The sequence below is a fragment of the Macaca fascicularis genome, chromosome 12 (genome assembly GCF_037993035.2).
Source record: "Macaca fascicularis isolate 582-1 chromosome 12, T2T-MFA8v1.1".
In the NCBI taxonomy this organism is placed as follows: Eukaryota; Metazoa; Chordata; class Mammalia; order Primates; family Cercopithecidae; genus Macaca; species Macaca fascicularis.
The window spans coordinates 9179589-9193097 of NC_088386.1; the positions used below are offsets into that span (position 1 = coordinate 9179589).

The 13509-nt window shown below is 38.7% G+C and overlaps 1 long non-coding RNA gene across 1 annotated transcript; it reads right to left on the bottom strand.

The window, feature by feature from the left end:
• Window positions 1-2079: 2079 nt before the first annotated feature.
• LOC135966511 (uncharacterized) lies at window positions 2080-12038 on the bottom strand. Its single transcript, XR_010579838.2, has 3 exons — window positions 11879-12038; window positions 3253-3339; window positions 2080-2447 (listed from the first exon to the last, which is right to left on the bottom strand). It is a non-coding gene; the product is annotated as an uncharacterized lncRNA (long non-coding RNA).
• Window positions 12039-13509: the final 1471 nt, after the last annotated feature.

Below are 13509 nucleotides of genomic sequence, written 5' to 3' on the forward strand. Positions count from 1 at the left end.
GCTTGAACCTGGGAGATGGAGGTTGTGGTGAGCCAAGATTGCACCATTGAATGCCAGCCTGGGCAACAAGAGTGAAACAATGTTAAGAAAAAAAAAAAAAAAAAAAAAGAAAGAAAGAAAAGAAAAGAAAAAACAAGAATGTACTTATATATACAACTTGTACCTTGCTTTTCTCAGGTAGCATTATAAAATAACATAATTTTGTGCTGCCTTCCATAGCAGCACTAAATAAGTCTATTCCTCCTACCATATATTAATACTTTAAAAAAATTGCAAGTAGCTGCTTGGTTTATCCTTAGACTCAAATGATTGTGAGAGCAGTGAGAGACTTCAAAGGTCATCCACTTCGACTTTCTCATTTTTTAAACCAAGAAAAATTGGTCCAGAATAGGACAGTCACCAGCCTCCCAAGGCATACATATTTAGTGGCAGTGCTGAGTGGATAAATCATATTTCCAACTCTCAACCCACTTCTCTTTTTAATATGCTTCCTTCTCTTCTCCATTGTGAACTTCCCAGTTCCTCCTGTCAACTTTAAATAATTAGATTCAGAAAATGTGATTAAGTATAGAGTTTCTTTGAGGCAAAGTTTGAGGCTGGACACCCAGAAACATCAGCTCCAAAGGAATGGGGTCAGCATTCCAAAGTAGAGAAGGTATGGTTTCCTTTACACAGAAATTTTAGCAGGATTATATTTTTTATACAAGACCAGTGCATACACCCTAATGATTTGATTAGCTACAGATTTCTACACTACAGGGAAGAGGACTTTATTACTCCATAAGGAGGATAATCCGAGGGAGGGGGTTCTTTTCCTTGGCACTATTTGGTCTTAAATATTTACAGAAAAAAGACAGAAGTTGTATCTGCATACCATGCGACTCAGGTTTCACAGCCACATTCCTCAGAATAAAGTACCAACAGCTTTATGTCTGAATGATTTTAGGTTTGAATTACTGAATTTCATCCTCCAAGTATTCTTTGTTCAAGACTCTTTTCCCACCTCTTCTGGATCTTGGTCACTTTCTCCCAAAACAGCTCCAGCAGTGCTTCAGTTCACCTGAGTTTACTTACACAAAAAATGATATCCCCAGCATTTTTCCTAGGCATTTCAATAACACAACTCAGTGAATTTTGGCAAGCTCCTGATGCACCAGTTTTCACAAATGAAAACACAGAGGCTCTGAGAGGTGCAGAACCTTGACCAATCTAACAAAAATGGTAAGTGCTGAAAGTAGAATTTAATTTTAAATTTGTCTGTAATTCCCTGAATTCAACTACATTTGTCCTATATTTGTTGTTGTTGTTGTTGTTATAGCTTTGTTTTAGAATCCTCTAATTATTACACAACTAATTTATAGCAGAACAGTAATCACAATCCAGGTATTTTGATTTCAGTAATTTTTTTTTGCCTTTCTTAACCACGTTGACAACATCACATATAAGTAATCAATCCAAAGTGAGAGTTAGACAATTGTGCATGGTCAGGTTATGGCAATAATTTAAATTCTTCCATCAACCATTAGCATGGACATCACACCCTAGATACTTGTATCTTAATGCTAAAAAAGCCTGAGCGTATCACGAGTCTGACTCCCTGGGGTTTTCTTTCCGTTGCGACTGCCTTGTTGAACCAGATGAAAGGTAGCACAAGCCTTCCAATGTCAGGTTTCCAGACTCTCAACAGGTAGAGCACAAAGGGGTAAGCAGCAGGTTTGTTTGCATTTTAAATTAAAACTTGTTGTCAGCCTTAAAAACAAGAGCATCACAAGATGTTTGGCAAAATGGTAATGTATCACTGATTATTTTAATTCTAAAGAAAGTCACAGCCTATAATTAAATATCCTCAACTTGATTTTGGCTTCCTCTGTAAAAATAAACAAGGAAAAACATAAGTGGGTAGGAGGCTGGAGACCTTCCCAAATACTTCAGGGATAAGACTCATGGAATCATTGCCAACATGCCCATTTGGGAAGCTCCAAAATGTGTGGGGCCCTCTTTCCCCAACTCACACAAACAATGGCAGATTGAATTTTTATTTGAAAAACTTTCTAAGCCACAAAATCAAAGACATCGATGTTTTGCAGGCAGAGTATTTATTATGTACATAACCATTCCACAGAAAGTAAAAATATTACTGCAATCCATTTCTAATCAAAATAAAATTTCAAAATAGCATCTGCTTATCATTGAATCTCACTATTTTGATTCTTCTATTTAAAGAAGCATTTTAGTGCAGTGGAAAAAAAACATGAGCAAGGATGAAGATACTGCAGTTGTGATATGAAGTATATGCTGTTTCAGGTACACTGCAGATCAGGGTGCTTTTAAATCCATTCCTTCATTTAACAACTTTTTATTCAGTCTCTTCTCAATGTCACTCCTCTTCCTAGCCCTTGAAATAGTGAAGAAGACAGTTCCATTCCTGCCCTCAAGTGTCTTACATTCTGGAAGAGGAAAGAGAAGGAAGAAATGCAAAGACACTTGTAAGCACTTTTCAAATAGTGTTGATTATTCTGAAGACCATTCAACAGGGTGATGCAGCAAGAAGGGATTTAGGGGGCATGCTACACAAATGACTGTAATACAGTGGAAGAAAGGATTGATGCTAGGTTATTTCTAGATAGGGAGATCTGAGGGAATTTCATGGAAAAAGCAGCATTTTTAACTGTCCTTTGAATAATGGATCTTTCATGTAGAAATGGGGCACTATCATCTCAGGTGGAGGGAAGAGCAAAGCAGCACTGCAAACATGGTGGAAGCCCTTCGTTTGGGAGGTCACAGGCATCCCTGTCTCATGTTGCAATCCATGAAATGCAGAGTCTGGAGGTTTTACTCACCTCAGAGACATCACAGGAATGAAATGACACTTCTTCCCATCTTCCCATGATTCTGCAGGACCCACTTCTCTCCTCTTGTATAATACGGTTCTAGGAATAATCTTTTAACTAGTCTCCCTGCTTTCAGCTGCCTGAAAGATCTTTCTAAAATACTGCTTCTCAATTTATTTTGACCACACCCTCAGTAACAAAAACTTACTTTGTGACCTCCTGCACACATTTTACAAAACAAATTAATTACTCTTACTAATTGCAGTGCCTTTTAAGATTTCCTTTTTATTATAATTGATTCTATTTCATTAAGAAAATATAGCGATCTGGATATCTAATGTCATGGCCCTAATGGATTTAAAACCCCTGTGTGTAACTCCCAGCTCTAAAGCAGAAATGTCCATAGGATTTCCTTACTTACCCTTCAGTGGGTCCCTGTTGCCTTCATGATAAAGTTCAAATTCCTCAGCAGGGCTTATAAGGCCTCCATCTGGCCCTTGTCTTCCTCCTGTAGATCAACCTCTTTATTTCTAGCCTCATCAGTTCTATTCCCGCCATCTTGAATTGCTTGCAGTTTCTCAATCCTGCCCCTTGGTGGCTCCGAATGTGCTGTCCTTTCTCTCGTTTATGTAACCCCAACCCACCATCACTACCACTTCACCAATCCCTGTTCCTGGGCCTCCTGGCTTATTCATACTCATATTTCAAGCTTATTTGAAGTCATGTGGAATTCGTGGAGAAAAAACAAAACATCTTCCCCCATGTCTGCTAGTTTGGGTTTGGTTTCCAGCCCATATCCTTCCATATTCCTGAGCATACTTCCAGGGATGCCTTCGTTCTATTGCATTATAAATTCATTTCTTTTTCTGTAAACCCCTATAGCAGAGGCAAGGTCTGAGTTTTTAAGCTCTGTATCTTTAAATCCTGGAGCCCCATAGGCATTCAATAAATGTGTGATTATTAAATAAATGAATGCTTTAATTAACGGGCAAACATTAGAAACTCCTCCCAAGGTACCTATGAACTCTATATGTCCAGAAAATTTTTCCTAGTTAATTGTGAGTCATCTAGAGATTTTGTTTTTCTTCATCTTTTCTCTGCTTCCTGAAAGCTGACATTGTCACTCATGTGCATAAAGGGTTTGTCAATCAATGTGTCTTAGCTGAGCACATTCTTTGATTCTATGATTGAGTGATAAGGTTCTGGAAGCTCTTATCTCCTAAAAATCTCAGAGATTGGAGAATCCATGTTGCCTTCTGAAGTGATAAATAATGAAGTAAGGTTAACTTGAATGTCCTTGTTTTCAAATAGTTTAGGGAGTTTAATGTCAATGACAATGGCCAGCAGAGTATGGTTTTCAAGACCTTCATACACTTAGCAGTTAGGTTTATTTCCTGCACATTTAATAAGGGATGGGAGACAATCTGCAGGATTTTTAATAGGCAGTTCTGAGAGAAGGAACGTTGGGTAATGACCGGAGGGCACAAGGGTTTGTCAGATTTTCAGTATTCTGGAAATATGTATGCTAAATTTTTCTAAACACACGTAACATTCAGCGTGTTTATATAAAAATGCAAGTCACTGCTCTCTCAGGAAACAAGACTATACAAAATAGCACATATATTTTCAAGAGTGCACATTCATACTAGTATGCTAATTCATAGATGATATTGTTGCTTTCTTTTATTATAAACCAAGTGGGGATTCTGCTAGTCACTTTTCTAGGTGATGAGAAGAATAAAGTGGTGATGAGACACATTCTAAATTCTTTGCCTACAAACTGTGGAACGTAGAGGAATTTCAGTCTTTGTGCTTTGAGACTGGTTTACCTGGGAGCATTGAAAAAGAGACCTACATAATGCAGAAAAAAATCCCTCCTCTTTTCAGGAAAAAAAATAACAATAAAAATAAAAATCTGGAAATGAGAGTGATTCTAAGCTAAGCTCCATTTTTTTCTCATCAAAGCTGACAGATACAACAGTACATCTTTCCATCACTCATCTGTCAGCAGCAGCTTAGCTTGGCAAGTTGAACGACCAAGCCCTTTGATATGGGGACTATTGTCCCGCCAGCAAATAACCCTCAGCGACAATGAAAGCAAAAGGAAGAAGTGAGCATGCATGAGAAAGAAACATTGGGAAACGTGATACATTTCCTTATGGTATCTCTTCTCTATTTCTAGTATAGCTTTAAAACACATACACACTCACAAACCGATATGTGGAGCTTCACAAATCTAGGTTATCCTCACCACAAAAATCATTCGAGAATCTTTTTAGATTATCAGTTATAGCAGCATTAGAATAGAAATCTTATTAGCTTTAAATTTATAGATCCACACCGAATGCATTTCTGTACACCAAAAGGGGAAATAGGGGAAATGTCGAGGTTTTTGCCTCTTTTTCCATGAAAGGAAGCTATCTCAACATCAGTGAAACCACACTTAGAGTCTGCTTGTATTTCCCTTGTAGCACCCAGGGCAACTCAAGTAATCAGAAAGCATTTTGATGCTATAGATAGTGGTGGATGCTGTAAGGTGTTGTGCCTCAATACTCCTTCAGAGGCCCACAACCAGTGATGGATTGATGTAAGGGAATAAGGTTTTGCTGAGAGCCACCAGATTGCCAAGCTTCTGGTGAGATCAGCTGAGGCCATCAGTTGGCCTCCATCACAGCTCACTCCTCTTCTGCCTATTCCCCCTTCTCTTCCCTCCTTTTCACAGGGATTGACCCCAAAGGCCTCTCCGAGAACCCAACTTGCAACACGAAAACATAAAAAATGTTTGTTGGGTGGGGGTAACGTGGCAAAACCATGACTAAATAGATTTTCTCAGTTGAATTCAAATGTACTTTCTGGTAGCTGAGAAAGTGTGAAGACCTCTTACCAATTATCTTAGTCCATAGAGGCTAAGTCCATATAGCATTTGGGCTGCTATAACAAAATACCATAAACTGGATGGCTTACAGACCACAGAACTTTCATACAGTCCTGGATGCTGGGAAGTCCCAGATCAAGGCACTGGCAGATTCCATGCCTCATGAGTGCTCACTTTCTGGTTCACTGATAGCACCTTCTTGCTGTGCCCTCACATGGTGAAAGAGGTGAGCAGGAGTCTTTTGTAGGCCTCTTTTAAAAGGGCACTAATCTTACACATGATGACTCTGCCCAGTGACTTCATCACCTCCCCACATTCCCCAGCTCCTAATACCATAACTTTGGGGGTCAGCAGTATAACATTAATTTGAGGGGAATGGAAACATTCAGACCATAGCAAGAATTAAGTCTTTGCACAGCAGTGGAAGTTTGAATTGCATGTCTACATCATTTCAGGTAACTTGACATTACAAAATCAAATAGAAGCCATTCAACTTGGAGACTCAAGATAATGCTATGACCAAACAGACACGTGTCAGAAAGCCGAGATACAGTTCTCATCGTTTACCATCTATGTGACCTTGGGTGAGTTCATCGACTTCTTTAGGACTAAACGTGCTTGTTAATAAAATATAGACATTAATAATACTATTTTATACATAGGGTTCTTATGAAGACTAACGAAAAAAAATCACAGAGAAATATAAAAAAAGTGCTTACCTCAGTGCATGGTGTAATGGGAACATTCAATGAGAATTCTCTTATAAATACACTCAGTTATGCTGCATGAAGCCCAAAGTCCTCAATATCTTAAATGCCCTGGCTTCCCACTGTGCCTCCCACCCCATTCCTCTCATACCCTCCCCTCACTTGCTATGTCTGTCACACTGGATTCCTTGATGTCTTCAAACACACGAGTACAATTCTTCCTTATGACTTTGGTGTTGCTTGTTCCATCAGCTATAATGGCTATCTCCCTTTGAGCAAGTGTTTGCTCAAATGCCATCTGCTAAATGTCATTCATGTGTACCATCTTGTTTAAAATCACAACCTGTTCCTCAAGTCCCACACCAATGATCTAATACCCCTTACTGAGACCTATGTTTTCTTTTTCTCACTGCATGAATCACCTTCTAACAAATTTTATGTGTATATATATATATAAAAAATATATATATGCACACATATATGTGTGTACCTATGCATATGAGCATGTGTGTGTATGTGCATATAGTTTATTTTTGTATTGTTTTTGCTTACCTATGAGGGCCAAGATTTTTGTCTATTTTGTACACTGTCTCATTTTAACTACCTGCAAGAGGACAGGTACATCATAAAGGCTTGATAATTGTTCAATAAAAGCCTAGTAACTAGGACCATAAAACAAATACTGCTGTTGTATATCGTATATGTTATTAATAAAGAAAAGGTGTTTTAACCAGGTGAGTTTATCAAAGCACGTACAGAAGTCCCTTGTTATCTGTAGGAGATGTGTTCCAGGAACCCCAGTAGATGCCTGAAACACCAGATAGTATCAAATCTATGTATACTGTGTTTTCTGTATCTCATAACTGAGAGAACTACTTAGTGATGGGCAGAGAGTGTATACTGTGGATATGCTGGACAAAAACATGACTCATGATGGCGTGGGGACATTGTGAAATTTTACCATGCTACTTAGCACAGCAAGCAATTTAAAACTTATGAGTCATTTATTTCTGAAATTTTTCATTTAATATTTTCAGATCATGGTTAACCACGGGTAACCAAAACTATAGAAAGCAAAACTTTGGATAAAGGTGCTGCTGTATTGCAGACTCTTTGTGCTCAGCACTATGCTAGCAGAGGGTGATACAGAAATGATGGTATACACTCAAGAAGCTCATTGCAGTGAATGCTGGGCAGTACCATCCAGGAAACATTCCCAGTTAACTTCAGGTTTTGACCCAATCTAGAAATTGCATTTGGTCAAAGAAAGTTGTTTTGCCCAAGACCATGTCTCCTTCCTGGTTGCAGCCTGCATCCATTGGCCACAATGAGAACATAAAGCCTGGGTTTCCTTGATCTAACTCCAGTCAACTCTTAAGGACCATTGCAGTTCAGAGGTCCTGATGGAATAGATTGAGATCATCATGTGGCTGCAACAAAGCCCAACTTCTCTCTCCACTCAGCCCTGCTTCCTACACTGTCTCCAAGGCTAATTCCAAGAGCTTCCCCAGTAAACTTCCTGGATGCTTATCGCCATTTCAGAATCTGCTTCTCAAGAAATCCAAAGTGCAACACTCACATTCATTTTTTTCTATTGTGGTTTAACAAGTCACCACAAACTTAGCAGCTTGAAAAAAATAATTAATTCATTATCTTACTGTTTGAGAGGGTCAGCGTTCCTGCATGTTTTGCTTGCTCTTCCACTCAAGATCTCCCAAGGCTGAGATCAAAGTGCCGGCCTGCTACACCCTCATTTGGAGGCTTTACAAGGGACAACATCTGCTTATAATCTCACCAGATTGGTGCCAGAATTCAATTCCTTGTGGTTGTAGGACTGAAGTCCCACTGTCTTGCCAGAAATCAGCCAGGGGCTATTTCAAGCTCCTAGAGGCAACTCTGAGGTCCTTGTCCTGTGACTTGCCTGGAGGGGCTCTCACTTTCAACTTTCAAATCTCTGACTTCAGGAAGGGCTCTGTCTCTGTTAAGAATTTGCCTGGGTGGGCGCGGTGGCTCACGCCTGTAATCCCAGCACTTTGGGAGGCCGAGGCGGGTGGATCATGAGATCAGGAGATCGAGACCATCCTGGCTAACATGGTGAAACCCCTTCTCTACTGAAAAATACAAAAAAATTAGCCGGGCGTGGTGGCGGCGCCTGTAGTCCCAGCTACTCGGGAGGCTGAGGCAGGAGAATGGCGTGAACCCGGGAGGCGGAGCTTGCAGTGAGCCGAGATCGCGCCACCGCACTCCAGCCTGGGCGACAGAGCGAGACTCTGTCTCAAAAAAAAAAAAAAAAAAAAAGAATTTGCCTAATGAATCAGGACCACTCAAGTAATCTCCTTCTTAATTAACTCAAAGCAGAATTATTAGTAACCTAATCTTATGAGCAATAACCCATCATATTCCCAGAACTCCGGAGGAGATGAATATACACAAGGGGGTAGGGATCTTGCTAGCGTCTGAGAATTCTACCCAACACACATGTCCTAGTGGAAAAGAGAAATAGATGCAAAAAATTATAGTGTTATCTATGCTCTGTTTGAGGAAAATGCATAAAACAGAAGGAGCACAGAGTACCTGAGAGTCAAGCAGGTTCCTGGATAAGGACAGATGGTATTTAATTAAGAAAGTTAAGGCAGAAGAAGGTTCTCTATGCAAAGAAAATGGCAAGAATCAAAGCCCAGAGATGACTTCTAGCATGATATGGCCAGAGTATTATAAAGAACTTAGAATTTACTGAACATCTGTGCCCATGGCCTGGAGGTACATATCATGAGATTTGCAAGGAAGCAGAAGTCCTCAAGAGACTTCACATTTAAATGCCAGGTAATTTTTTTAAAAAATGTATTTAATATATACTACACATTTAAATGCCAGGTAATTTTTTTAATGTATTTAATATATACTAAATATATGTTAACAACTGTGTCCCAATCAGTATGAATTAACAGAATAGAATTAATTACTTGGAGATTCCAAAAGTCAGAGTAAACTTTATTCTTTATTCCCCAAAAGTAAGAAAAATTTATATGACAGTGGGTATAGGAGGGAAAGCTGTGTTTCTGGCTGAGGGAATAACATGAGCAGATTCAGGAGGCCCAAAGATGAAAGGCACTAGTTAGGAAGGGGTGGGAAAGCAAACAGAATAGCAAGTAATTATAGCTGAGGATTCACACTGAGAAGAAAAGGATAATGTAATTGAATGGAGGTTGAACCATGCCCTAGAAGACTTTAAATGTCAGGCAGAGGAGCTAATATTTGATGGAAGGGTATATAGGGAGCTACCGTAAATTCTTGAAAAGGGAAGTTTTGAATAAAAACTACATTTGCACAATTAGTCTGATGGTGATAGGCAAGGTCATTCAGCAATTCCAATGGGCTTTGTGGTCGTCTAATTTCATGTGTTTTCAACAGTTCTAAAAATGTTATTCTGGTTTGAAATGCAAGAGGCTCTTTTCCTGGCTACATATCATTGCCACATTGCTTGTGATTTATTGCTATTGTTATATTTCCTTCTGTCATTTCAATGGGATTTTTTGATGAAGGAGAGGTAAACGCATATGTTTAGTCAGGCTTCTTGAACTATAAACTCTGTATTCTTTACATAGTTAAGGTTACTCTCCTCTGTATGTATTACTTGAACATTTCACGATTTAACACAGCATTTCCTATGTTACTTTTAAAATCTCCTTAAATATGGTTTTGATGGTTGTATGCTGTTTCATAATACAGTTTCACTTCAATTTACCTAACTTCTCATAGAATATTTGTTTCCTTTATCTATCTAGCTATATATAAACGTCCTTATTTGTTTCTATATGTCAAACTGTAACTCATGGGTAAGCATTGCAGAATGAAAAAATCACAGAATTTCTTCCCAATGTAAAATGCATTTTAGAAAAAGATCACTGTAAAAATTAACTAGGAAAAGGTCTAAAATACTATTTTTAAAACTTTGAAATTTTATAAACAAATTAAGAGACCCCAGGAGAGAGTGTGGCTTAGTACAGATTTCAGTTCTGTCTCTACTTCTGAAAAATTGACTCTGGGAAGAAGAGACACCTGACAAAGCCTGAGGAATCTAACCAAAATCTCCGATTTGAAGAAAACTAAACTGAAGGATTAGAAAACAACCCAGAAAAAAAGTTGATTTTTTTTTTTCCTGAATACTAAACTCCCCCTGTAATGGGCCCATCTTATCAAAAATGGAGAAAATGACAGTAGGATTTTTTTTTCAGTGCCCTAGAAGGGACTGGGAGAACCAAGCAAAGACCAGGGTATACCTTTATAGCTTACTCACTCACAGACACACACATACACACATACATTCAATCCTGGAAAGAATAAGCTCTGATGTAGGACAGTTAGCAAAACAGGTGGACAGAGCCTACATCTCCAACCAGTGTTGGATAGAGCAGCAGCTGTGTTCTGTCTGCCCTGCCTGCATTCCAATCACCCAAGGCATCTACAATAAAATGTGCATAGGATGAAATATGGATTACAGCTCAGAAGGAAAGACGAATGAGTTGCATTATCAGAGTTCCTAGAAGGTAAAACTGCTCATATGAAGCATCAGTGAAATAAAAAAAAATAAAAAACTATGCAAGCCTAACACAGAAAAACAAAGATTCAAAAAAGAGGAACAAAAGGAATATCAGACATAAAAATAAATGACACATCCAACCTAGACAAAAATAATAATAATAATAATAATGCAATGAACTAAGGAAAATTCCCAATTAGGACTTTAAGCTATATATAAATATTGTTTTAAATAATTAAGTAGAATAAGATCTAAAATATTAAATAACAAATAGTAATTTATACTATGGCTTTATATAATGCTATTCTAATTTTCTCATTACCCACAATAAATTGCTAACAACCTAACAAACTATAACAAAATCACTATAAAAGCACAGTATATAACATAAGCAAAAGAGAAAGGAAATACTTTTCTCAAAATGTCTCAAAAGAACAAAATTCCAAACATATATACTACTGATTAAATCATATCCTACAATTATTACCAAATGGAATGCTTTTATAGCTTAGAACATCTGCATTCTGGTTAACAGTGACTTCTGAGCTTTCCTTGAGTAAAATAGTATTTTCTTTTTCTTTCTAAAAGAAAGAAAAAGTTCTTTCTGCAACTCTCATACAGCAAAATGAAACTGCTTGAATTCAGTTACCAATAGTGACTTTTTTCATGTTGTTCAGAGTATCATGATTCATGGGGCCAATCTTGGGAGTGGCTCCTCTTTGCAGCTCCATTATGTGACTTAAGATGAACATTACGAAAAAGAGATTAAAACCCCATATTATCCTTGATAAAACTGAGATATGTAAAAGTTAAGCAACTTGCACAAGATTAAGTAGTAAATAAGGACAAAGCTAAGACCTGAAACCAGGTCTGTCTGACTCTCAAATCTACATTCTTTCCAATCAAGGCAGTCAACTTCATTTACCTTTCTCTCTTCGTCTTCTGAAGACACGCAGACTGGTTTGGGGTAGCATTCCTGGCAGTGATAATTGCTCCCAGGCAGCTCACAGCTATCCTAAGGCAGTTGATGTATAACTGTCAGCCATGCTGAGGGTCCACACCTTCTCTCAACCCAACCGCAAGTTCTAGGAAAAAGTTCCACGTGGTCAACATTTCCTTCCTTGGGTTAAGATGTAGAAAACAACAGTCTGTCTTCATTCCTAAACTAGCGAAACACAGAAGGGAACGGGACCAGGATTCTTGCAAAACTTAGATAAATATCCATTTTTATTCCCCCACTCCCACCATGCGTAGGGCTCTGAACCAGCGCAACTCAAATTGGTCTGGCTCTCATAGAAACCCAAAGAGTCCTCCATTGTTTCTGACTGTGACCCTGATCACCTTCCATCATCTATTCTTTTGTGTCCAAAATTGCACTCCTTTGTGTGACTGTAATCTCCTCAGCACTTGGACTGTAAGCTTCTATGCCTTACTTAACCCCCAAAGTCCCTGGCTCAAGAATAGATGGTGATTTATCATTAATCAGATTAGTGAATGAGCTTCAGCTTAGTGCAAATGTAGACGTGAGAAAACTCCTAGCTAAAGACTGGACAAACGAGGACTCACAGGTGAGCCAGCCGCTCCTCCTCAGTTCTAACCAGCTGTACGTATTTAGAGCAGCCGGTCACTCCAGCCTCTTCCATTCTAACATATACAAAACTTGGTGTTCAAAACTTTTTAATTATTGCTCCAAATCCTTTTCCACTGAGAATTCGATAAAGGAACTTGGAATAAGGACGGCCCCTGCCAGCTTCTCTGAAATTTCCTTCAGCTTTCAGTGTTTACTACCTCAGAGAACACAGAGCTATTCCTGTTAACATGTCAACCACATCAAACAAAGAGCTTCCTAAGTAGACACTTAGGGGAGATTTCCAGTGAAGGGAAAATTGCCATAATGCTGGTAAGTGGATGAGCTGCCATCGTTGGAAGGGAATTATGGGTGAGAGGATATGCCTGACTAAATGTAAAATCCATTAAGGCACATTGCAATTAAAGACGATTCCTTAAAGAGCTCCCTTCAAAAATGAGCTTCTAGGGAGATGGAACCACAAGCCCTATGTTGTCGCTGGATGGCTATGAAGGACCACTGCCAGATGAGCATGAAAAGGGAGGAGAGGCTGCCTGACTGTGCAGATAGGAGATGAGTGAGGTTCTGGGCCTTGGCTTCTCTCTTTCTTTTCCTTTAGGGCCTCTTTGTCCCACTCTGCCTACTACTTCCGGCCACACAATAATTCCAATACTTAACTCAACCACCTCGTATGGAGAGAATATATATATATATATTCTGATTCCATTCACTTCATCTGAAATAGATTCATAACTTTAAAGCATCCTACTTATGTGTGGTTGGTTTACATTCCCTTTTAGTTTCTGGGTCCAAATCTGTGCTCTTAAAGGGAAATCGGGGTGGGGTTAAATGGTGTTTGTTGATCAGTTTTGCTATGTGACCAATTTTAAGCTAAATGCCTAAATGCTTTGCATGCTATTACATTTAATTCCAACAAAAAAAGAAAAGAAAAAGAAAAAAATAAATCTCCCTCCTTCAAAGGAAGTAAA